Here is a 23,883-nt window from a genome sequence, read left to right as displayed (position 1 = left end):
CTCACAGCACCACAATCCCAGTTAGAGTAAATTACAGTCCCCTGTTAAGGTTTTGATTTGCAGTCATGTCATCATTTCAACGCTCAGCACACTTTGTTAAGCTCTCCTTTAGTGCACACAAATCCACACACTGACAGCAGGACTCCATCCATCTGAATGCTTTTATATTTATTGTTTTCTTGTCCATTTAGAAGTGCAGGACATTACTACTGTCATGTATACGTGAATAACATGGACACAGCTCCACCCCAATCAAACTAAATCCACCAGATTTAGTTTGATTGGGGGTCTCCAATATGCAAGCTACATACTATTTGTTGGATACAGTCGAAAGCCAGTTTGTCTGGACTTTTCAACAGCTGCTGCATGAATTACAGATTCACGTCTGACTGAGTTTGTGTCTGAAAATCAACAAACTTTTTTATTGTATTTGCAGAGCTTTATACTTCAGACTAGAATCAAGATGTCCTGACAGCTGTGATGGATGCTAAGACTTCACTTGAGGATGGCTGCTGGGAAGTAAATGATTTAACTATGAAACTGAGCTTGTGTGAGACGGCTCACCTGCCGGAGGTTTTGATAGGTCATAATCATTATACCTTTAGGTTCCCACTCAAAGTCAGGGATGATCAATAATTATGATTGATTATTGTACAAGGCCTGCAACATCGGGACCACACGCATGGATTCTGCTACTTTAGATGCTCCTGAGAAGCTGCAGGTCTTTAACCAACTTCATGGAAAGACTCCAACAAACAGCTGCTGGTTTCAGGGCTCTCAAAATGGTTTAGACACGTCTTCTTCTTTCATTTTAAAAATGCAGCCAAGCAGGATTGAAATAATGATGCAGATGCTGGCTCAACTTTTTTTTTTTTGGTGAGCGAGCAGTTTATTTGATGATGCTTCAGGATCATCGAGTGCCCCGAAACTGGAAACGTGGAGATAAAACGACTCCCTAATGCAACGTGGTCAATTATTTCTTCATTTATCTTTTAAGCCTGAAGCCGGTTCATTAGTGTCTTTTTTGTTGAGTCACAACATCCCCACCGGCTTCTATTTGTGCGCTTGTTACCTTTTTTCTCATCACTCCATCGTGCCACCACTTCCCCTGTATCTTGCCGATCGCTGCCTGACGCTCACCTTTTCCTCTTTTTCATCCATCCATCAACAAGCCTTCTCTAGTCACTCCCCGCTTTACATGACATCCTTCCTGCTTGCTTTCTCTGATCTCTTTGCCATCTTTTCACCGCCACTTCACTCCCACTTTCTCTTGCTTTCCCTCCCATTCAAAACTGATTTGCTTTGCGCCTTTGCCCTTCACCCTCACTCTCAGACACGCCCAGAGAGAGAATGTGACAGAGTACAGTGAATTCCCAAGCTGGGCTCCCACTGCATTTACATTCTCTAATCTTGTAACAAAAGGAAGGAGGTGATGAGCCGGTGCCTCGTGGGAAAGGTCAAATTGCTAACTAATCTGCCCTCCCCTTCCACCCCCACTCATCCCACTCCTCAGCCCCTCCCCAGTCTTCCCACAGCGCTCTGTAAAAAGCCCACTGTGTCATTGCACTCATGTCTGGAGGTCACTGTACTCCACGGAGCGACCTCGCAAGTTTTGTGTAGCAATTAATTACCGTCACCGTGGCTGGCACATATGGGCCTATTATCATAAGGCCTCATGGGAGGATACTTCCTGCAGCCATTATTCTGTGGGAAGTGACAGGGAACGTTTTAAAATGCCAACAGGCTTTTACTTCCACTGCTTTGTTGGTCCTGTAGTCAGGACAGACACGAGCAGGCAAAGACCGCTGGCTATTTTTAACAACATTCCCGCTTCATGAATATGAAGGGTTTGTTTGTGCAGCACACCTTGAACCATTAAGTGGTTATTAAGACAATTAACCAAAGTTATAATGAAGAGGCAGTATAAGGATAAGGATAAGGATCACCTGATCTGTCACTACAAGGTGAAGACAGATCACTGAGATATTACAATAAAACAGGGTGAAAGTGATGACTTTCAGCAAGGATCAAATCAAAGGACATCAGCCGACACCAGTTAGCCAGTAAATTAGCAAATGAGCTATTTTAATTATTTTCTGTTCTCTTAAAGCCGTTTAAAAATAATAATAATGCAATTTTCATCCATCAATTTTTCAGGTTGCCGGGGGCAGCAGTCTCCCTCACCCTGGATCACGTCTCCCAGCTCTGATTGGGGGAAACTGAGGTGTTGCTAAGCCCATCGAGAGACATTGTATTTCAGACATGTTTGGGTCTGACAGCAGTCACATCTCACCTAGGAGGCATCTGAGTCAGATGATTGAGCTGGTTGCTTTCAATGTAGAAAGAGCTTAGCTGCGCTCAGCTAAGCTCCTCATCAACGATCAGCTCATTTCCACTGCTTGCATCGGCAATCTTATTATTTTGGTCTCCACCCACCGCATGTGGCTAAAGGTGCAGGTGGGAATCTTCCTTTCATGGCAGCTCGTTCCTGCGTCATGTTCCAAGACCCTGCGAGAACTTGAGGCAGAAACTCACTGTTAACCTGTTAATAACTCTTCTCGTACATCTTTCAGCATGAAACCTTGGTTCCAAATTTGTTTGCAGAGAACGAAATCAGGAAAGAAAAATATTTATGAATCCCAGACTTGAGCACAAAGGTCACACACACAGATTAACAACATCAGAATCACAAGAAACTACACTGATGGTGGTAAAATCAATCAAAGGCGCGTTCCACCCGGCCATCTCTGTTTTTCTGACTCTGATTCTTCATTTTATCTCTAACTGAACCACTGTCCCGAGTCTCAACTGGCTGAAATGCCTTTTTTATGGATCTTTTGCTTTCAGACAACAAAGCTGAACTAAAGTAAGCAAACACACCAAATACCTTCTTCTGTAAATGGTAGAAAGGTCTGCATCACTCACAGCCTCGCTGAATTCAAATTGATTTTTAAATTTTTATTAATCACTTTTTAAGCTCTCGTGGCTTTATGTCTACTTTATAGATTTACTCACACCGTATGGAGCTGCCTGCGTTCGTTGGGTCAGACCCTCCCACGGCCCACCTCATTACAAAGAGATGTTTTCTGTGAAGCTGCAGCAGCGGAACTCATTACGGATAAGTTCTCAGTATCTACTTGTTAATCACTCCTCAAAACTTTTACACAAAGGCTTGTGTGAATGCATCCTGTAACATTTGTCATTGAGCTATACTTAATAATTCTAATAATAATAATTCCATACTATTAACACCTTTTTTCAGGTATTATGCCTTGTTTTATATATTTGTTTATTTTAGCTGTGTGCTCTCCTTTATTATTGAATATGCAGAACACAGTAAAATGTAACTTTAAAAACCCTGGTGTGGAGACTTGGGTTTCAGCACCACGGACAGCGACAGTCTCTCAACAGATATCTGAGCTTTTGGACGATTAGGGAAGATGGAAGAATGCATCTGGAGTAAAATTCAGAAAACAGTCCACAGACTGGAAACAAAACATCCCAACAACAAACAATCCCAAAACATTCATTATTACTGGAGAATCCAGTCGCTGTAAAAGCAAAGCTGAAACACGCTTGTCTTCTTCTTGTGTTGAGACTCTGATAATCTGATAATCTTCTTATTTTGTGGGAAATCTGTTTAAATATTTTACAATCTTCAGACGGCTGATTTAAAAAAAAAAAAGTTTAACTTTATCGACCATCATGCACCCAGATGTGACGGCTCTTTGAAATGCATAGTCGCTGCAGCCGCCGACTAAACTATAAAATCTGCCTCAGCTTCGTCCACACATTTATGTTTTCTTAATATTTTCTTAATATTCATAGATTATGGTGAACACAAAAATGTCCTTGTGTACGAGGTCTCAGCTCTGCTTTTTCAGGACCATGGACAGCGACCCTCAACATGAACGTGCTCTTAAAAAGCCTAAAATAAAACTCTGACAACACTAAATCCTCAGAATACTGCTGAAATATTATTACTTCATATTTATTGTGGGATTCACTCCCTGGGGAATTTGCCACCTTGAAGCTCCAGCACAGGTTACTTCTGCTGAAGATGAGTTTCTTCTCTAAAACATTGTTAGATTTGTTTTCGTCATGCGTCACTTAGGAAGTGATGATCAACTGCAAACCATCGCAGTCCCTTCTTATCGAGCTCAAATGTTTTACCGTGTCAGGCCACACGAGCTGTGCACGTCTCCGCTGGGATCAACGTTTTGGTTTCATTGTTTTTAACCAGTCGTTAAAGCAGTGAGAATTTCTCCATCCCTGCTTTTGTCTTCGAAACAGAACTTCCCTGCATCCCAGCTCAGCATCCATTTTTTTCTCCTGCCTCACCCATAATATTTCATTTTCCCCTCTCCCCTGTTCTCCCTCTGGTTCTCAGGCTCTCTGTTTTCCTCTCTGTACTTCTGGCAGTGCTAACGGGCTTTTCGAAGTGGCCTTCAGAAGCAGCTGGATTGCTGCCGGGAGCCTTTGGAGACCTGCCAGGCCATCATATGCCCCTCTCCACTTTATCCTCCTACGGCTGCCCGTCTCTGTTTCTCCGTCTCTACAAATTTTAATCTTTCTTTTTCTTGTATGCATCCATCCATCTATCCATCCTCCTCTTCCTCTTGCAGATAGTGTTTTATCCGTTCTCCTCCCTCTTCCGCATCCTATTTTTCATCTTCCTCCCTCCTCCGACTCTCATCCTTGTTGCTTCTTGTAGAATCTGCAATAAAATCATAATCCAATCTGTGTGGCACATGGTTCTGTCAAAAACTAAATTGGGATTTCATGAAGCTAAACTATCACAGTTCTCCACGAGTTTCTCTTCAATTTAGAAAATCTAATGATTGTGTTTCTATGCAACAGGTGGCCCGGCAGTCTATGTGAGCGCTTTTATGTCCAAGCGTATCTCTTTATTCTGTTATGTAGTTAAGCACAAGGTTTGTTTCCCCCCTTTGGCTCCTTTGGGAAGACTGAATGTTTCTGACCAGAAGACTGTTTTTACCTCATGCTATGTCACAGTAGAAAATATTTTGTATACTTTATATGTTGTACTGCTTTGCTTACTCCGAGCCACTGCTGTACTTTTGCATGATTCAAAATCAAAATAACCCTTTTAAAGAAGTCATTTAAGCTCCTCTCCTTTTCAGAGTACCTGCCTTTAAAGCAACTTGATTCTGATTTGAAGAGCAGGTGGGCGGGGTTTCTGTGGTGTCTGTGCTCACAGCCAGCCCCGGTCACACAGGGCTGTAGACCGCTCAGTGACCAGTAACCACTGGTTGGTGAGTGGCAGTCACCCTGTGAAACTGGTTGCAAAGGGGTAAAACCTTTTGCGATTTTGCGTTTCGGGTGCTAACAGATTGCACCGGTCACCCTTTGTTTTCATGGCAGATGCCAACTTGCCTCACAAACCTCTCACTAAGCAGAAGCAAAACTGTGAATAAAGAAAAACAAGACCCAAACTGGAAACAGAGCCTGAGGCTGGGTTCACGCCCAGGCTTTTACTTTGAAGGGGAAAAGTTTCTGGTTTTGGTTTGTGTAATTTCATGTTTCACTCCCTCTCAGTCGCTAGTTAGTGAATGTCTGCAGACGGCCGCAGCAATCACAGCAATCACAAGGTTTTGGGTGTGGTTCGACTTTGCTATCGATGCATTGTCCAGCTACTACCTTCATCTTTTAGGCCTGTATGAGCGAGGTCTCAGAATCTTTACATATCATAATAAATAGCACTTCATTCATTCATAATTGTCCAATTGAACTCCTCATTTATTATTGCAGTTTGCAGATAACTGCTTTAACTATTAGGATAATGATAATAATATATTTGCAGAGCCAGAGTCTGTATCAGTTTTTCTTTTTTTATGTTGCTGATATTTATCTATTTGTTCTGTTGGTTGGATTCATGTTTTTTGTCTATTCTCTTCACCGTTTGCTACTTTGAAGGGAACTGGAGAGTGTTAGGACAATATTTCAGTTAAAATTAAATATTTCTAAACATAAGAAGAATAAATGGAACAAAATGGATCCTTTGTGTTTGGACTGTGACCCTCATTTAAAGAGAACACGAATGAACCAACGCCTCAGATTCAGTTTCATTGTTCTCAGAAAATGCAGCGCTTATTCCTGAAGCTCGGATACATTAAAATGAAGTGTTTGTCATTCAGCTGTGATTTCACTATGAGCTGGTTTCATCAAAGAAACAACAATACCCGTTTGATGAAAGGGGCATTCAATTAACTAATAATTTACAAGCGACGACAAGCTCCAAACAGTCGTATGTCTTTTGTTGCACTGAGAGAACATTATCAAGGCAGAGAAGATTACTCCAATTATATTATCGAAGAAACATCATGAGCTTGGAAACCACAACCTTTAAAATGACAGTCTGCAAAGTAAACTTATTAAAAGTGTTTGATTTAAATATATAGAAACCGTTTTGCTGCTTCTTAACTCTGAGCATTCGGCCACTTTCCCCCAGCGTTACGTGCACTTTATGGAAAAGCTGCAGGACTCATGTCTCATCTCAATTTAAATGAGTTGCTTAAATGGATTCTTGGTTACATGTAAATGTCCTGAAGCTCTTACCTGAGGCAGAGAAGGTTTTTGCTGGCAGAAGTTGTTGGATTTAGCAGAATTAGTGTTCACACAAAGATACCGATCACACTGTATAACAATTTCATTTTTATTTCAGATAGACAGGAAACAATTCAATGACTTTAATAGAATCGAGTAAAAAGCAAAGTCAAAGAAATCTGTGCACATTCATTGTTATCTCTTCAGGTTCCTGTTCACGATTTGCTGCTGTGCTTCAGATTATTGTCTCGTTATATGAATCAAACTGATGGTGTCATTTTTTGACTCGATTATACTTTGGTCAAGTCGATGACTGCACAGGCCCCGCCTCTGCAAAACAAACCCAAATCATCCTCCACACTGTCACGAACTTTAGCCTTCAACACGCTAACTGAAATGCATCTCTTGGGTTTTTTGCAGTTCCTCCTTGGGGTGATTTGGCAGTGATGTCTACTATTTGTGGCAGTGTATTAAACCACACACCTGAATGCTCCAGACCAGCAAAATGCAAAATACTCCTTCTTTCACAGAGGTGCTCACACTTGATGATCACTTATTCAGGTGGGTTTTCATACATACTTTCTGAAATCGTACTGAAGTACAGTTTCCAACCCCAGTGATGTCAGGCGAGGAGCAAAACTAGGAGCACGCTTATCATTTTCCCCCTCAACATTCATCTCGTGGTGCTTCACACTGGGTTTGTAGTGTATGGAGGTGACTGAAGAGAATATTTAGATGAAATGAACTGAACTGTGGTGCCTGTGGGAGAGTCATCTAGTGGCTTCACTGACTGTCCACACACTTACAACTTTATAAAAATCCTGATGAAGGAGATCCAGCTCTAGTACGAGGGGATGAAAAGGATGTTCAGGTGATTTTAAAAAATAAATAAATTAGAGCAGCGCCAACTATCTAATCGACCGAATTCACATCAGTTAAAGCTTTTGATTTTTACCTGTAGGGTATCCTACCACAGACAGGCCGAGATTTCTGATAACGGTTACAAATCTTACCTTAAATCAAAAAATATCTGCGCTTGTTTCAATTTGATGATGATGGAAAATTGCTGACAGAAGCCACAGACCTAAAGATTTCACTCTCCCTGCAACATATTCTGGTCTTTCAAGAGCTTTTGGAAACTGAAGGATTGTCACAAAAGAAAAAAAACAATCCACCAAGCTTGTTTACTTGTAGTGAGGGGATAAAAATCATCCATTTGAGGCATCAGGCTGTAACTCATGCACAAGATTGTTGGCAGCTTCGCTTTGAAGCACCAGTTGCAGCACCAAAGTGTTTCCTAATGCAAGATCTGGTAATCAGTGACCTCAACAAGCAATCTGTCAGCCAGTGGCTCGTCTAAAAATGTTTTTCCTCTTTTCTTTTGCCAAATTCACATCAAACCGTTCTCTCTGCTCTCCTGTTTCCTTCACCTTCCCCAGACAGATCTGTTGTCTTACTTTGTGGAGTTTTCTTTGCACAGATCATCATCCAGCCCTTGTTTATGTCATCCCACTGCTGAATCATTAGCATGCTTTCACCAACACCAAACACTACCACAGGCAATAGTTTTGCATCCCTTTGTGGGCTTTTTAAAAATTTTTATAGCCACAAGTCAGGCACGTAATCCCAGTGTGTTAGAAAAAAATGCATATTCACTGTCAGGATGCTTCTGCAGTGCATGTAAACTGATGAAATATGGAGCAGATCCTTGCTGGAAACATTAAAAGTGCTCAGTCACAAAGCAAAACTGAGACAAAAACATGTGTGCTCCAGGGCATGTGCACACTCGCGCACAAACATAAAGGCGCAGACGTGCAGGCTGAATATTAAATCTTAACGTCTTGTCAATATTTACATCTTTGGGGAGACTCGCGTTTCCGAGTTTCGTGAAAAATAAACCGAAGGGCGCCAATCGCTGCTGTGTCCTGCATCTCACACATGGAGCAAATATAAACGGCAACATGTGGCTTCCATGGCGTCATCATAGAGACCAAGAGTATTCGTGAACTATCTATTTTAACTACCAATACATTCTTTTGACATCAAAGTTTGAATAAAGCAGCAGGAAACAAGAAACAAAGCTTTACTGTGACAGTAGCTGTGTTCCAAAACCTAGGCCGTATCCTTCGAAGAACCCGGCCTTCGTGGTCTACGTGGGCCGGGTCCTTCGAAGACTGAGAAGGCCGGAAGTGCGAGGCTTGTGAAATGGGACGGTCTAGCCTTCAGATGTGCATCACCAGCTGTCTCAAACATCTCACACTTCTGTGTCATCAGTTTTCTGTTTGACGATTATTCAGCTGTGTGAAAACTATAACTCTAATCTCAGCTAAACTGATTTACTCAGGAACAAATAAAACACTGAAAAAAACCATATCATGTTTAACCTGAGTAGTGAAAGACCGCGGGGGCGTTGAAAACGATGTGCCGGGAGTTCACTGTTCTTGCCGGCTCTAGTGAGCTAACCCCCAGTTAGCTATCGTGCGGGTGGGTAACAGATGTCACCGAAAACGTCGGAGCACTTTTACAAATATGCGATGTCTTGATAAACCGAGTAGATATTTGAAGTTTGCACAGCTACATTCTCTCCTGAAAATATCTTAAAAGTTTATTTTGTGACCCAGAAAGAGTAATAAGAGTGATATTCAAACTAAGTAGCTGCCGCCATTGTTGGAAACTAGAATTGGCTGGGCCGAGCTATGAATTCTGGGATATGCTGGGCCACGAAGGATACACCCGACCCATCCTTCAAATTTGGGGAAATGAAGGACGCATTTGTCCGCCGCATTTGGAGCAGCCCTTGAATTGGGACAGCCTTCACCGTCTGGCTGTGACGTAATCGGCCTTCAAATGCAGCCTCCGAAGGATGCGACCTAGATTTCGGGACACAGCGAAAGTCAATACTGTTGTTTCCTGTTTGGCACTGAAGCGACTGAGGCGGCAGAAATACGGAGCCACAGCTGTTTTACCCAGGTGTCCATGTGCTATATATCACAGACTGTATATAAAAGATAGACATAGCCACATCATATATTTTTTAAAGATTTATAGATTTTGTATTTGGTTGTGTATTTCTTTATAAATCCAAACATGACCATGATCAGCTAACATTATCACACTCTGTTGACTTGCTGCAATGCATAGACACAGCTACCAGTTAAGTGACAAGAAAATACTGGAATTTAAACTAAAACTATAGCACAGTTTTCTGGAACGGGCTGCACAGTTACATGGAAAGCAGGCTGTATCATCTGTGCTGTATTTGTATTTTAAAAGTGCCGATTCTACAAAGACAGCCAAGAGGTCCAGTCCACTGACTCAGTGTAACTGTGGTTGGTACCTACATGTTAGACAAGTTTAGACAAGACCCTAATAAAGGAAAATGTGTAGATATATACTCAAGTTAAAAAGTTATATAAAAATATCAAAGTGAGCCTGTTCATTTACTGCTCTTGACAGTGCTAACGGCTCCTCTTCCCCTCTTCGTTCACGTCAACTTCTTCTCCCAGATGAACCTTTGGGCTCTCCAGTGTCACCTCATATCACAAAACAAATAAGACCTATTCCTCAGATGAATCTGGAGCCAGGTGCTGATCCCAAACCTGACCTGTGCCCTCAGAATCACACTTAGATGCTGCTCTAAATCCTCACACGGTGCAGTTGACATGCCTGGCAGTTTGTTGTCGTTCCCGGGTAGCCTCTCTGTTTGCTTCCGTTTGATTTCATAAAACCATTTTGTGTTTTCTCGCTTTAGGAAACACGTGTGAAATCAGTCAAACGGTTCTGGCAATATGACAAAATGCGCCACCAGAGTATAGCCGACTGCTTCTGGCTTTTCTATTCATTTACACCAGCACAACAGAATCAACAGTAAGCAGCGTCTGGCGCCCATCTCAGCCCAAAGCAGATGCTGCGTAGGCCAGAATTCAGGAGAGGCACCTGTGCTTTTCCGCTCCACTTAGCTAAGAAACACTGAATCATCAGTGCTGGAAAGAAATTGAGTGCTTTGCTTTAGTATTGCACTTCATTACTGCACACTGCCATAGTACATTTTGGAAACTTATCTCTAATAATCTAATCCCGGGTATTCACACTCATTCACTCTGAATGGCCCTTATCAGTTGTTATGACTCCTGATAACCTCTTGTTGTACATTCTAGTAGGTTCAGTGAGCAGCTATCGTCGTTCTAATCAGTGACAAACAGAAAGAAACTCAGATGATCTGGCAGACCTGTAGAAGTCATGTGCTCATGTTAGGGAGGTCATCAGGACTGCTAACATTGCTCTTTAAGAAAAGCTGGAAGATCTATGGACACTAAATGATGTTATACCAGAGCACTGAACCTGTTAGCAGCTGTGAGAGGCCACAGACTGGTGCTATCTCTGGGAGAGATGACTCATAATGGCCATGCAAAGCTCTGATTATAGAGCGGCAACAGCAAATATGGAAGATATCTGTGTTGAGCTATTACATGCACATGAGGCACTTTTCTGACTGCCATAATAAATAAACTCCACCTGGGGAGCACTTTTACAGAGTGCAGTCACTATCAAGGCATTCAGCTTCGATCAAACTCACCGAATATTTTTAACAAACTTCTTTTTAATCAGATTGAAAACATTTGAGATGATTTCGGTTCCAGAGTAAAACTAAAACAGCAGGAATAAACACTGAAGTGACACTGAAAGTGTCTGTGGAGAAAACGTGTCTTTAACCTGCAGCCCTCATGATGACCAGCAGGAGTCTGAGAAAATAACCCAACTTCTTACCCCATCTTGGTAATAAGATGAGATCAGTGTATTGACTCAAACAGCAAAAGCAACGATGGACTTCCACCAGACACTTAAAATATGTCCAAATATTTTGTGCATTAAAACATTTTTCTGACTCAACGGTTCTTAATGCAGCCACTCGCCCATTTCACTGGACAAATTTGCAGCATTTAGTTTTTCAAAGCAAGCTTGATTTTTAAATTCTAATAAACAGATGTGACCAATCAGACCGCTGCATTTAGCAGCACGTGTGCTCGTAACTCAAATTGTGCACCAGCACTGAAATCTCATTGAGATGGAAATAGTGAAATAATCCTATTTGAGCTCAGACACACAACTAGACGACTCGCTGAAAGTATTCGTCTGCCTCCTCAGACGTGGTTCCAACTGCACTCACGTGAGCTCAAACTCTGACATCGTCAAATATGTACAAAAGTAGTTGTGACTGACCTGCACTGAACTCCTGGATCCAGCTATGCTGCTGCCACTTTGGATAAACTCAGGATTCCCATTTCTTCCTTTTCTTGTTCAGGAACATCAGGATCAGCTCATCGTCGCTTCATGTCGACTTCATTTTTTTCACAAAAACGCTACACGCTCTGTGTGTGTTTATATTACACAGCGAGTTCAGATCTGGTAAATTCTGGATAATTTCGTGTTCGGTGCGTAACGGCCTTTAAATGTCCAGAATGACACCAGTTTTTAATCACTGCAAATGCAGTCCATTTACTTTTCTTCTAACTGCTCAGATTAAAGTTGAAAGGTTCTCAAGCCAAGTGTGGTCCCACTGTGGGAAGTGTGAGCATGACAGCATCTCTGTGCAACTTTCACTGAAGCATAACAAACTAAACTCAGGGTGTTTCCTCCTAATCGTCTTCCAACTCGACCACATTCCACATGATAAATTTGACTTTGCAAGACTTGAGAAACAAAAAATCCAGTTTTAAAACATCAAGCACTCAAATACTCAGCTTGTCACGCTCTGCATGTCCATCATTTATATACAGTCTCTGTGGTACCCATCACTAGAGCTACAGTGACTAACATACTGAAGTATTGCCATCATGAACACACCAACTGTTGTCACATACACCACCCCCGGGACTCAGCACTGCTCAAGCACCAAATACACATCATCCATTTCAGAAGAAAGATCCAGACATAAGAGTGCTGGCAGTGCTTTGGCATGTAAGGAAATTCTACTTCATGTTTAGCAGAGAAGTCTCTCTTCCAGCACCGCTGTGACGTTGTACAGATACACTCACACAAGCATGCAGGATAAGAACAAACACACACATAAAACAACACACATGCAGAAATTGAATCACGCACTCACCTCAGTGTATAAGTGTGCTGATTCGGAGTTTCTGACAGGGTCTGGGGGATTTCTCTAATCACCTGGGATGAGGAGGTAGAAAGATACGGTCAGCAGGTGAAGGATGGGCTGCCTCTAAGCTGATCATCTCATCCCAGACCTATATTATTATTTCCCAAGTTTCTCCAATTAGGGAGTGCTGATGTGGGATCAGTGCACAGATCTCCCACAGTCATCGCTTTCAGTACAGAGAGAAGAAGCACAACCGGGAAGAACCGAGGGACCGGATCAGCAGAATTCCTCAGAAATCCTTCACAAATGAAGCTTCACAGAACTCTGGAGGTCATTTCGACTCTCCGAGCCCTCATTTCAGCTTAAGTGAACTTTGGCGATTTCATGTTAAATCCCCGCGGTTTAGTCTTTTAGCAACGTAGCAGGTGGCAACAGAATATTAAAAAAGCGATATAGCGATTCATCACCTGCTGTGGCTTCTCTTGATGCTTCCGTATAGACGAAAACATTAGTAAACAAACTTAACCTTGCTTTTTTAATAAGTCCTTCGCCAGCTCTGCTTCTGTTCCTCTGTTTTTAAAAGTGTCAGCAGTTAAACTTTCCTTTGTTGCAAGAAAAAAACTTATAATAACCTTATAATAGATTGCACCTGTCTGTCAGGTTATCGTGTATCTGAAAATAACAGAGCCGGAAGGTTTTTTTGCACACTGCAGTGGGGTTGATGGGAGAAAAAAGGGTCATAAGTCACTGATTTTCTTCAAAAGCTGAATCAGTGTTTATGATGGATTGCTGTGTTTTGACAGCTGATATTGTGGCATCAAGCAAACACAACACAGCAAATGTGATTAAAACTCACCATCACCCAATCAGAAATATCTTTTAATATTAGACCAAACAAAAAAAGAAAAATTAACACCAATGCTTAGATTGAAAAACTGAGTAGTCACTAATTGCTTGCCTCAAACAAATCAGGGTTTGATAAATGGTGGAGGGAAATGAATCATATATTTACATTTTGTTGTTTTTCTTCCAAAGCACAGGAAGTCTGTAATTTGGTCTGTCTGAATTAGTAAAACAAAGCAGATACTTTCATCCATGTTAGGTTAGCCTTCTTAAGATTCATGAAAATATCAAAAATTGCATTAAAATACAATAACAACATGCCAATGATACATATGGTTTGTTTTAACTGGAAACGAACACCCTGATCTTTTCTTATCCCATCTGTCCTCCCCAACCTCACTCATGGTCTCACGGACTTTGTGGCTGAATAAAGCTCGCCTCACTTCCTCCTTTACTTTCATCATAATTGTAAAGACAGTTAGAGAGCACCAACAATATAAAGGTCACAGTCATGGGTCAGAGTATGCATCTTACATAAATGACCGTTGACTTTCTCTCATGGGAAGATGTTTTATACCAAAACATGAGCAGAAGAATACCAGACACGCTCCGACCTAGAACCGGACTAAGAAGTGAGAAAGAACTACTTTCATGAAAGAGCATACGAATAACAGAACCAAAGTCATTTAATTAATATGCATTTCATGCTTTCACATGATATTCCATGCCGTGAAAGATACTTTGGGCACGACTGAACCCAACCATTCCCCTACAACAGTGCAAGTTCACAACAATCATATCAAAGCTTTTTATAGTTCAAGGCAGAGGAAACCCAGTGAACAATCCCAGTGATTTGCTATACGGAAGCTTCAGTGGATTATGAACGAGCTTCTGACATGAACAGATCTCCTGGACCAGCAGCGGTTATGCTAGGTTAGCATGCATTAGCTACCGTGGTCTGTTTACTTACAGCAGCTGTTTGGTTTCCTGCACTATAAAACTGTGCTTTAGCTTCACTGAATGCAGTCTCCAATGTGAGGTAAAGATTACATTAAATGAATACCATCATATATAAACTAATGTAAACATATAAAATAAAAATAGTGCACAAAATGAACAAAATATGAATCATGGGTAATCTCGCCCTCTGCAGAACTGCTGTACTTTGCAGCACTTTAATCCCCTAAAAGAAATCTAAGAATGACGAGAAAAGGGGAAGAAAAAGCAATTTTTTGAGGAGAAGTTGCTTTACTTTTCTGAACACCTCCTGTCTCTTTACATGATCCCAGTCTGACTTCTTGATGTCGAGATCAGGGCTCTGCGGGAGCTTGATGAATTAATTTTGGTCCAAGAGTCATGCTTGATGGTGTTGCATGAAGAAACAAATCTGATCATGTAGTGCATAAAAACATTTACACAGCGTTCTACATTCACTTGTACAGTCGCCTTTGTCTCTCGCATTTTTAATTAAAATAAAAATAAAAATGGAGTTTCGAGCAGCGAGAGGCGAGTCGTGCATTAAAGTGTACCAGCAGCACTAAGTGTTGGGACTCTGTCGTACGATGATCATGATGATGCATTGAGGTTGAAAAGCTATAAAAATATTCTCCAGCCACAAAATCCAGTGTCAGTGGTGACACACCTGAACTGGATCCTTTAATGGCTCCCTTTTAGACCGGGGAATAAAAATACTGTTTAAGGAATTAGCAGCTCAGCGGAGTGGAGATGTGCAGCATATGGAGGTTTAAAAATGTGGACGAATCAGCAGCTTTTACTTAACAGCAAGTCATGAAAAAGCTTTCAAACTAAGACTCATTGAGTGCGAACATGGTTTGCAACAGTCTCGGTGTGGATATTTGCATATGTGACAGAACCTAAAGTGACACACATAAAGCACATAAGCTCAGCTGGCTCCGTTTAAAGGAATAAAGGAACACTCCAGCACTCACACCACACTCTGCTGCTGCATAATTCCTCACATGTATGTGCACAGGATTTTGCTGGTTATGCTTAGTGAACGTGGGTGCAGGTTGCATAGCCTTCCACGTGGACTTGTGTGTTATATTTGAACCTAATTAGTGGAATTAGTTTCTCACTTTGTAAGGAACAAAACATTGATTTAACCCTTTGTGTCAGGTAAGCAGGCATTAAAGAAGAGAACAACTTCTGTCATGTTTGATTCATTTAATGGCGATCGTGGCTCAAGAGTTGGGAGTTCGCCTTATAATCGGAAGGTTGCCGGTTCGAGCCCCGGCTTGGACAGTCTCGGTCGTTGTGTCCTTGGCCAAGACACTTCACCCGTTGCCTACTGGTGGTGGTCAGAGGGCCCGGTGGCGCCAGTGTCCGGCAGCCTCGCCTCTGTCAGTGCGCCCCAGGGTGGCTGTGGCTACAATGTAGCTTGCCATCGTGAATGTGTGTGTGAATGGGTGGATGACTGGATATGTAAAGCGCTTTGGGGTCCTTTGGGACTAGTAAAGCGCTATATAAATACAGGCCATTTACCATTTAATGCATTTAGCAAAAGTATTGCATCGTGTCCATCTAAGAGATGTTGATGCAAGTGGAGGAGTTCATTATTAGGCAGTAAACTAAAGTACATCTAGATACCAAAAACTTTAGAAGTGGACAAATGTGTGGTGTTGTGAGTAGGGATGGGTACCGGTAAACGGTAGTAACCAGACCGAAAAGCAGCGCACATTTCAGTGCTTTATTTCGGTGCTTTTTTTTTCCTGAGATGTGATACACTTCAGATTCTAGCCAATCATTTTACGTTTCCAAGGATAGTAGGCGGGCCCAGGTACATACGTTCTTTTAGAGCAGAGCTACAGATTAAAAATGCCCAAGGCGAAGCGGTCAAAACTCTGGCTGTACTTCACAGCAAAAGATGCAAACTCAGCAGCCTGCAACAAGTGCTTTAAGGTGATACTGTGCAAAGGAGGTAACACCGCGAATCTGATGAAACACCCGGCGACGCATAGCGGGGTTTTTTTTAAAGCCGAGAAATGCACCGTACCTACTGCGGGTGTGGTGCCTGTTATCGGTCCCGGAGTTAGCAACATCCCCCAAGAACCCGACAAGGAGAGTCCTGGCCCCTAGCCCTGCCAGTGTAGCAGAAATGATGACGGATGATGATGGCAGCAGCAGCAGCCGTTCTTCTCTGCGTGAGTAGCTTAATGTTGTTCGTTCTTAATTTACGTTGTGTACTCTAACCACATTATTACATTAATGCACGTAAGGTGAACTAGCAAACACCGTAATGGATACATGCGGCTGTCTTCTTGTTTGATGGCAGATACTCCCTTCACCCTGGCCAAAAAGGTTAAAATGACCAAAGAGAAATTCAAAAACAGTTAAACATGAGAGGCTTTTGGACAACGTTTGTCTTTTTTCCATTGTTCAAGCACTGATTCCAGCCAAGAGTGATACCATATATGCCCCATAGCTGCAGAAAAGGTTAACATTGTTATCTTTTTACAAAAAAAAGAACAGCTAAACATGAGAGGTTTTTGGACAAAGTTTGTGTCCTCCATTCTTTAAGCACCGGTTTGAGCACCGTTTAAGCACCAGCACTGTTTCAAAAGTACCGGTTTGGCACCGGTATCAGATAAAACCTAAACGATACCCATCCCTACTTGTGAGGAATGACCCAAAATGCTGGCACTGGATGTTATGCAAGTGAGCTTTGTTGCAGAAGGTGAAGACAACAAAAGCGAAGGCAGAACTAAAACACAACCTACACTCGGAAAAACTAAAGAACAAACCTGAAACCATACAAAAACAGGATGAAGAGCTGAAATGGCACGGAGAATGTTGGGCAGAGATTACACCAGGTTACACAGACAAATTGACAAGGAACACAGGCGAAAACACACAAGGTAACGAGTGAATGACACCATCTGATCTGGAGAACGCAACATCGTCTGTCAAACATGGTGGAGGCAGTGTTATGGTTTGGGAATATTTGACTCTCAATAGAACCGAGTCATTAGTGTTTATTGATCGTGCGATTGCTGATAGAAGTAGCAGGGTTAACAGTACAGTGTACAAGACTATACCCTCTGCTCAAACTCAGCCAGTGTCTGCAAAATTGGTCCTATAGCACAAACTGATTATGAGTTTCTCGAGGCAAAATAATGGGATATTCTTCAATGGCCAACTCAGTCACCTGATCTCAACCCAACAGAGACTATTCTTCAATCCCTGAAGACAAAACTGGGAGACTCACAAACAAACAACAAACGAAGGCAGACTAAATATAAAAAAAGTGATACTTTGTTAAACCTCTTGAATTAAAGCTGGGAGTCTCGTCTTGATAGTTTCATTTTAAAATCCACTGTGGCAGTGAACTGAACTATGATTACATCCATTGTGCCATTGTCACAAAACCTGTGGTACCAATAACTATACTGTAGTTTTAAAGATGGAAAGTTTCTTCACACTGTCATAAAAAATACATCTTTAATGGCAACTTTACTTTTCCAGGAATGACGGAGACTTCAGTAAAGTCGAATTTCCCAGAGGAACCCACCCGAGGGATTAATAAAGTTCTATCTTATCTTAAAGTCTACAACACAATCAGCCACGTTTGGCCTCTCGGTCAAAGAAGGCGAGAGACTCCAAGTTTCTGCAGCCACTTACTTGTCATTCTGGTAATGCAGTGCGAGGGCTACACCCTCCTCCTTAATTTAATTAGATTTTCATCTTTTGAGAAAACACTATTCATTCCCCACATGTGGCTCAGGGCCACCCTGCTGACAGAGACTGAGCTGCGAATGCATGACACTCTTACCAATGTGACTTTTGTTAATCACTCCTTTTCTATTCTACACGGAGAGCACAAGAATACAGCGCCCATTACACACACCGCCAGCCAATTAGAGCAGAAAGGTGAATTAATGAACAGGTCGGGGCAGGTTAATGAAGGGTGGCGCTGATCTGCTGAGGACTCAAATTAAAAACTGTATCCTTTGTCTGAATAAAGTTTTATTCAGCCAGCTTCTCCCTCTAACTTGCTATTATCATGTTTGTGCTATCGCGGTGCAGTGACGGCGGTGTCAGACTTTATGCAAACAAAAATAAAGTTAAAGCCAGAAGAGGAATGAGGCTGAATGATCAGAATAATTACAAATGACTGTGCTTAGTTCAGATTTATTTGGATTTTACAAGAAAATGAATGTTCTGTATCAGAACTGTCATCACCTGGAGAAAATTTCATGCCCTGAAATGACACTGCCAGCCTGTCACAGGGCTAACTCATAAACACAAACAACCATTCACACTCACATTTACACCTATGGGCAGTTTAAAATACCCAGTACAGCTTTATACTATCAGTTATTAGTTGCTATTACACTGGAATATTTTACCATTCGGGCCGTAATCTCTAAAACAAAATAAATCACCATATCTATTAAGACACTTAAGAGAGGGGTGTCAAACATAAGGCCCGGGGGCCAGAATCAGCCTGGCAATGACTCCAATCAGGCCCATGGAAGAGCTTTGGAAAATGTTAAGGAGGGCATCTGTTTTGTTTTGTTTTTTTGGACACACATATATATACATACATATTAGGGCTGGGCGATATATCGAGTTTTTAAAAAATATCGATATATTTTCATACGAGATATAAGATGTGACAATATCCTTTATATCGATATAGTCTATGTTACGTTATAATTGTACTTGTGGAGCCACAAGTTTGCCTCTCTTTCGTCCACTTTGGTCTCTACGCAACGTTACTCGGCCTCGCCTCTCCTTCACTGAACACAACTCCCCCTCCTCCCCCATAGCTTCACCTGCAGGCAGCGACAAGATGGACACGGCAAATCTCCGTTAGCGAGTTGTGGGGCTGGACGGCGTCAACGTGTTAGCGAGCTAACCGCGCTAACGACCTAACCACGCTAATGACATGCAGCCCACAGGGGCTGCACGGCCTAAAATCCTTTCATTTTCTTAAAAGTTGACAGTGCGCCTTATGTATGAATTCTGGTTGTGCTTACTGACCGCGAAACGATTTTATGTGGTACACGGCGCTCAGCAATCTGTCAAAAAAATGTTTTAGCTCGACTTTGGTAAGCTACGGAGCTGCACCGCTTGATGGATTGTCGGAGCATTACGGCTACCGTAGTCTGGAGCCTCGCGGAGTGATACGCACTGTGGTTCAACGTAATATTACCGTATTGTGTGTGTATAAGGGCCATAAATGGCACCTGTTAAGAGACGTGGTTACAAAGAGGATTTCAAACTCAAGGCTGTCAGTCACGCAGTAGAAGTTGGGAACAGAGCAGCTGTGAAATCTGTCTTTATTATTATGCTCAGCGTCTGTTAGTTTACATTTTGACGGCACAATTATGAGCCTTTTGTTATGCACAAAAACAACATTGTTTTCTTTTATTTATGGAGCATTATTATTTAATAAATGCCGATAATTTATTTTTAAGTAATTTCTTCATGTACATCTATGCTGTATGTAAATAAAAATGCTTGTGTGACATCTGGGACACAGTGTGACTAATAACTCTCTTTTTGTTCTTAACTTGTGGCTTTAAAAAAATATCGAGATATGAATTTTAGGTCATATCGCCCAGCCCTAATACATATACATTATATATACTTCACACAGTTAAACAACAAAACAAAACAAACAATAAAAAAGCATTTTTATGAATTAACAGGTCTCTGCTGTTTGATTACAGGACAGTCTGAGAAATGAATGAGTTATTTCACACATTCATGCTGACAGATTTCCTTCCTTTACCACATTTATTTTTCCTATTTTACTTTCATAGGGATACACACTGACCTCTTTACTTTAAACTTCCAACAGGATCCAACATTCTAACAGACAATGGTGTATTGCTGTCCTCTGTATTTATTATTACCTCCTACTTTTGTTCTGCTGCAGTTTTTCAGCTTAATTCAAACAAGTGTTAGCAATGAAAGTCGCCTACTCCATAACCTCCGTGACTTGCAGTACATCTCCTTTAAAAACTCCCACTCGCCTCCAGGTTCATATTTCAGTGTTTCTGTGTTTTACAACAAACACTAAAATTATTCTATGTACTGCTAAAAGTCCAAAGGTCAGGTGAGAATTTTGGCAAAGATTTAATACCTGAGTTATTCTGCAAAAGAACAAAAAGTAAAAGAAAAACTCATCTTAACACAACATGGCTTTATACTGCAGAATGTAGAGACGAGTCAGTGAAAGTAATCACTGAAAAACAGGAAGCTGGTGTTTGTCATTGTTTATAGACAAAAGTAATAATGTGCTGTTAGCTGCAAATCAAGGGAAGGGTAGAATTGGAAAAACATGCAAAAATTGTCAGAGAAGTACGACAGACAAACACTAGAAACAAATGTAAGGAGCTCAGAGAACACGTTTCCATCTGGAGACTCGTTGTTTGCAGGATGTGATTCCAGCCCACAGTCAATTGTTTAACGAAACAGAAAAGAAACTGCAAACAAAATTGTGAAAACTGAAGGTTTCAGTTTCCTGGGCAGTCTGCAAAAGTAGCGTTCGACAGCACGCGGGGCTTCAAAGAACTCAGAAACTCAGCACAGCAAATATCCTGCGAGTGCCTGGTTAGGAAATGAGCAACTGTAAACCAATCCAGCTGTACTGAACCAACACGCCCACTACTTTTCAACAGGAAAGGGAGGTGATCGTGTCCGCACAACTCACATGAAAGCACACCTGATATCAGAGACAGGAAAAGAGAAAAATAAGTGAGCAAAAAAACTGTTGTTTTTTTTTCTTTCAAATGTGAACTTTGGCTTCACAGTTTTTTCTCCTCTGTGGCTGAAATGTGTTAAAAACATGTGAATAAATGGAAAAAAAACCGTAGCTTCAACAAGAGAAAAGGAAATTAAAGAAAGATTGACCAGAAACTGTCTGAAAAGGACTAAAAAGCTATTCCCACCGACACTGACACCAGCTGACACAGCTGCTCCATATTCCAATTTTGTTGCTCTTTTCATACAGCTCGTCTTCTCTTTGCACAGACTCCCATCATTGTTACTCTCGCTCACAGTTTCATGTCTCCTGTCTTGATTTAAATGTTTGGTTCTTTCCATCTAATCTTCCAATTCTGTTTCTCTGCCTCCGTCTCTTGCAATCCGTCTCTCTCCCGCTAAGAGAGATTAAAGTGGAGGCAGATGTCGTGTTAATGGCCATCAGCTCATCCTGTGCAGACACTTTCACAGTCTGCGCTGACTACCTGCTTAATTAGTCAAGAGGCAATCCCCCGGCAATGAATCTGGCCCAAACTGCTGCTGCACGCATAGAAACATGGACCTACTGCAACCCTGATTTTGTTTTTTCAAAAAACAGTTGGCCACTGTAAAATAAAAATAGAATTAAGGGCAAAAGGTTGCAAACCCTGTAATGATAGACACATAGATGTACAGTGGAGGGGATATTTTTTGTAAAGCACCGAGCACAGAAGCCCCACCCAGCTGCTGTCAGACTGGTTATGAGGAGCAGCCACAGAAGTGGGGATGAGCTAAAACAACCCGTCTCAGACAAAGACTGAGCTGAGTACCAGTAAAAGGTGGATATGTATAATTTGCGGTACTGAATCATTAAAAACTGCTGCAGCAGGGTCTAATAATATTAATATAGAGCTGAGAATAAGCAGAACACGTACTCTTTAAGATCAAAGTACTAAACTGATCAGTCTACTTGGTAGAATTGCAGTGCCAACATATCTTTAACTGACAGAGCAGGGTAGGTAGTTTGAGCCATGCATGTTGTGGTTCTGCCAAACCACACACTGTGAATCACGGGCACTTTGCTACTTACACAGAAAAAAAGTATCACATACATAAACTGCGCTCAGATCAAATTACAAGTAAAATAGTTAATATTTTTATGTATATATTTTTTTTAATTTGTGCCTCAAACCTGCTTGTCTCACAACATACCAGCCATTATTTTTACCCTTCATTTGATCCGGGTAGCACAAACCTAAACCTAAACCTCAAAGTGATGATCAGCCAGAGTGACCTCAGTCTGATGAGCTACAGCTTAGAAATTCACCACAGTGGAACAAACCCACACATACAGTTTCAAGCCTCCAAGTCCAGCAGGCAGCCACCAGGTTTTCTTAATTAGTGCACAAAGCTTGTAGGAACAGTGGGTGAACACACTCGCACTCTGCTAATGAGTATGAGATGTGATAGAAATGCCAGCATTATGTTCAGTGCTTTGGGGGGTTTATGATGCTTTATATTTTTATGTAAATTTAGCTTTTGCCGTTATGTTACGGTTCTTTTTGGCATCATTTTTTAAGCCTTTTTCCTTCTGTGTCATCTTTTATATTTCTGAGGACAGGCCTGCATTTATACTTGTTTGGAAGCTTTCAGTGAAACACCATCATGTGGTTCTGATGAGTCCTCATCATTTAGGCCTTTTTTCTTGTATGTATAAGAAAAATGATCTGTGATATGTTCACATCACATTAAGGTAGTTTTTTAAAAAAAAATATATTTATATACTAGGTTGTCAGATTTGGTCAAAATTGAATTCTTCTGACATTTATCAGTGTTTTATTTCATGCTGTATGACATTTTCCCTGCTGTGAAGTACATTAATAGAAAAGCAGAGAGTGTTTTAGCTTCAAACTAGACGTTCAGGTGGAGTTTTGAAAGTCAAAAACAATCCCAGTTTTTAAATTGACATATTTTCTTCAGTATTCTTCCATGTAATACTCCATGTAGCTGACATACTTAGTCGTACAGTAGCATTTCAAATAAGTTTGTTGTACTCTGCTGTGTGAGGATGATTCGCCGCCTGTGAGCGCTTTGGCACGGGCGAGGTGCCCACGGCAGCACCTGCTGCTAGTTGAGAGTAAGAGCGATACGTGCTTTCACGTCAAAAAGTGGTCAGAAGTTTCCCTTCCACTTTTTAGAAAAAAAGTCACTAAGGGGGTCTGAAAACTTGCTAAATATAGCAACAAAGTCGCTAAGTTGGCAACACTGGCTATGCCCCGTTAGCATTTTTATTTTTACCACCAATATACAATTTTTTTACCAAATGGTAAATGGCCTGTATTTATATAGCGCTTTACTAGTCCCTAAGGACCCCAAAGCGCTTTACATATCCAGTCATCCACCCATTCACACACACATTCACACACTGGTGATGGCAAGCTACATTGTAGCCACAGCCACCCTGGGGCGCACTGACAGAGGCGAGGCTGCCGGACACTGGCGCCACCGGGCCCTCTGACCACCACCAGTAGGCAACAGGTGAAGTGTCTTGCCCAAGGACACAACGACCGAGACTGTCCGAGCCGGGGCTCGAACCGGCAACCTTCCGATTACAAGGCGAACTCCCAACTCTTGAGCCACAATCGCCCCGTATACTACTTTGACCT

At 41.6% G+C, this 23,883-nt stretch overlaps 1 protein-coding gene across 1 annotated transcript in view; it reads right to left on the bottom strand.

Moving 5' to 3' along the window:
* Positions 1-23,883, bottom strand: part of sgcd (sarcoglycan, delta (dystrophin-associated glycoprotein)) — a 449,906-nt gene that overhangs the window by 255,439 nt on the left and 170,584 nt on the right. Inside the window, exon 2 of the mRNA XM_026182769.2 lies at positions 12,674-12,735. The gene's annotated coding sequence lies outside the window, so the exon portion shown is untranslated. The remainder of the gene's footprint in view (positions 1-12,673; positions 12,736-23,883) is intronic.

This window comes from Astatotilapia calliptera, chromosome 10, assembly GCF_964374335.1.
Source record: "Astatotilapia calliptera chromosome 10, fAstCal68.1, whole genome shotgun sequence".
Lineage (NCBI taxonomy): Eukaryota > Metazoa > Chordata > Actinopteri > Cichliformes > Cichlidae > Astatotilapia > Astatotilapia calliptera.
The sequence above is the reverse complement of the archived record's forward strand: the minus strand, read 5'-3'. Positions and strand labels throughout refer to the sequence as shown.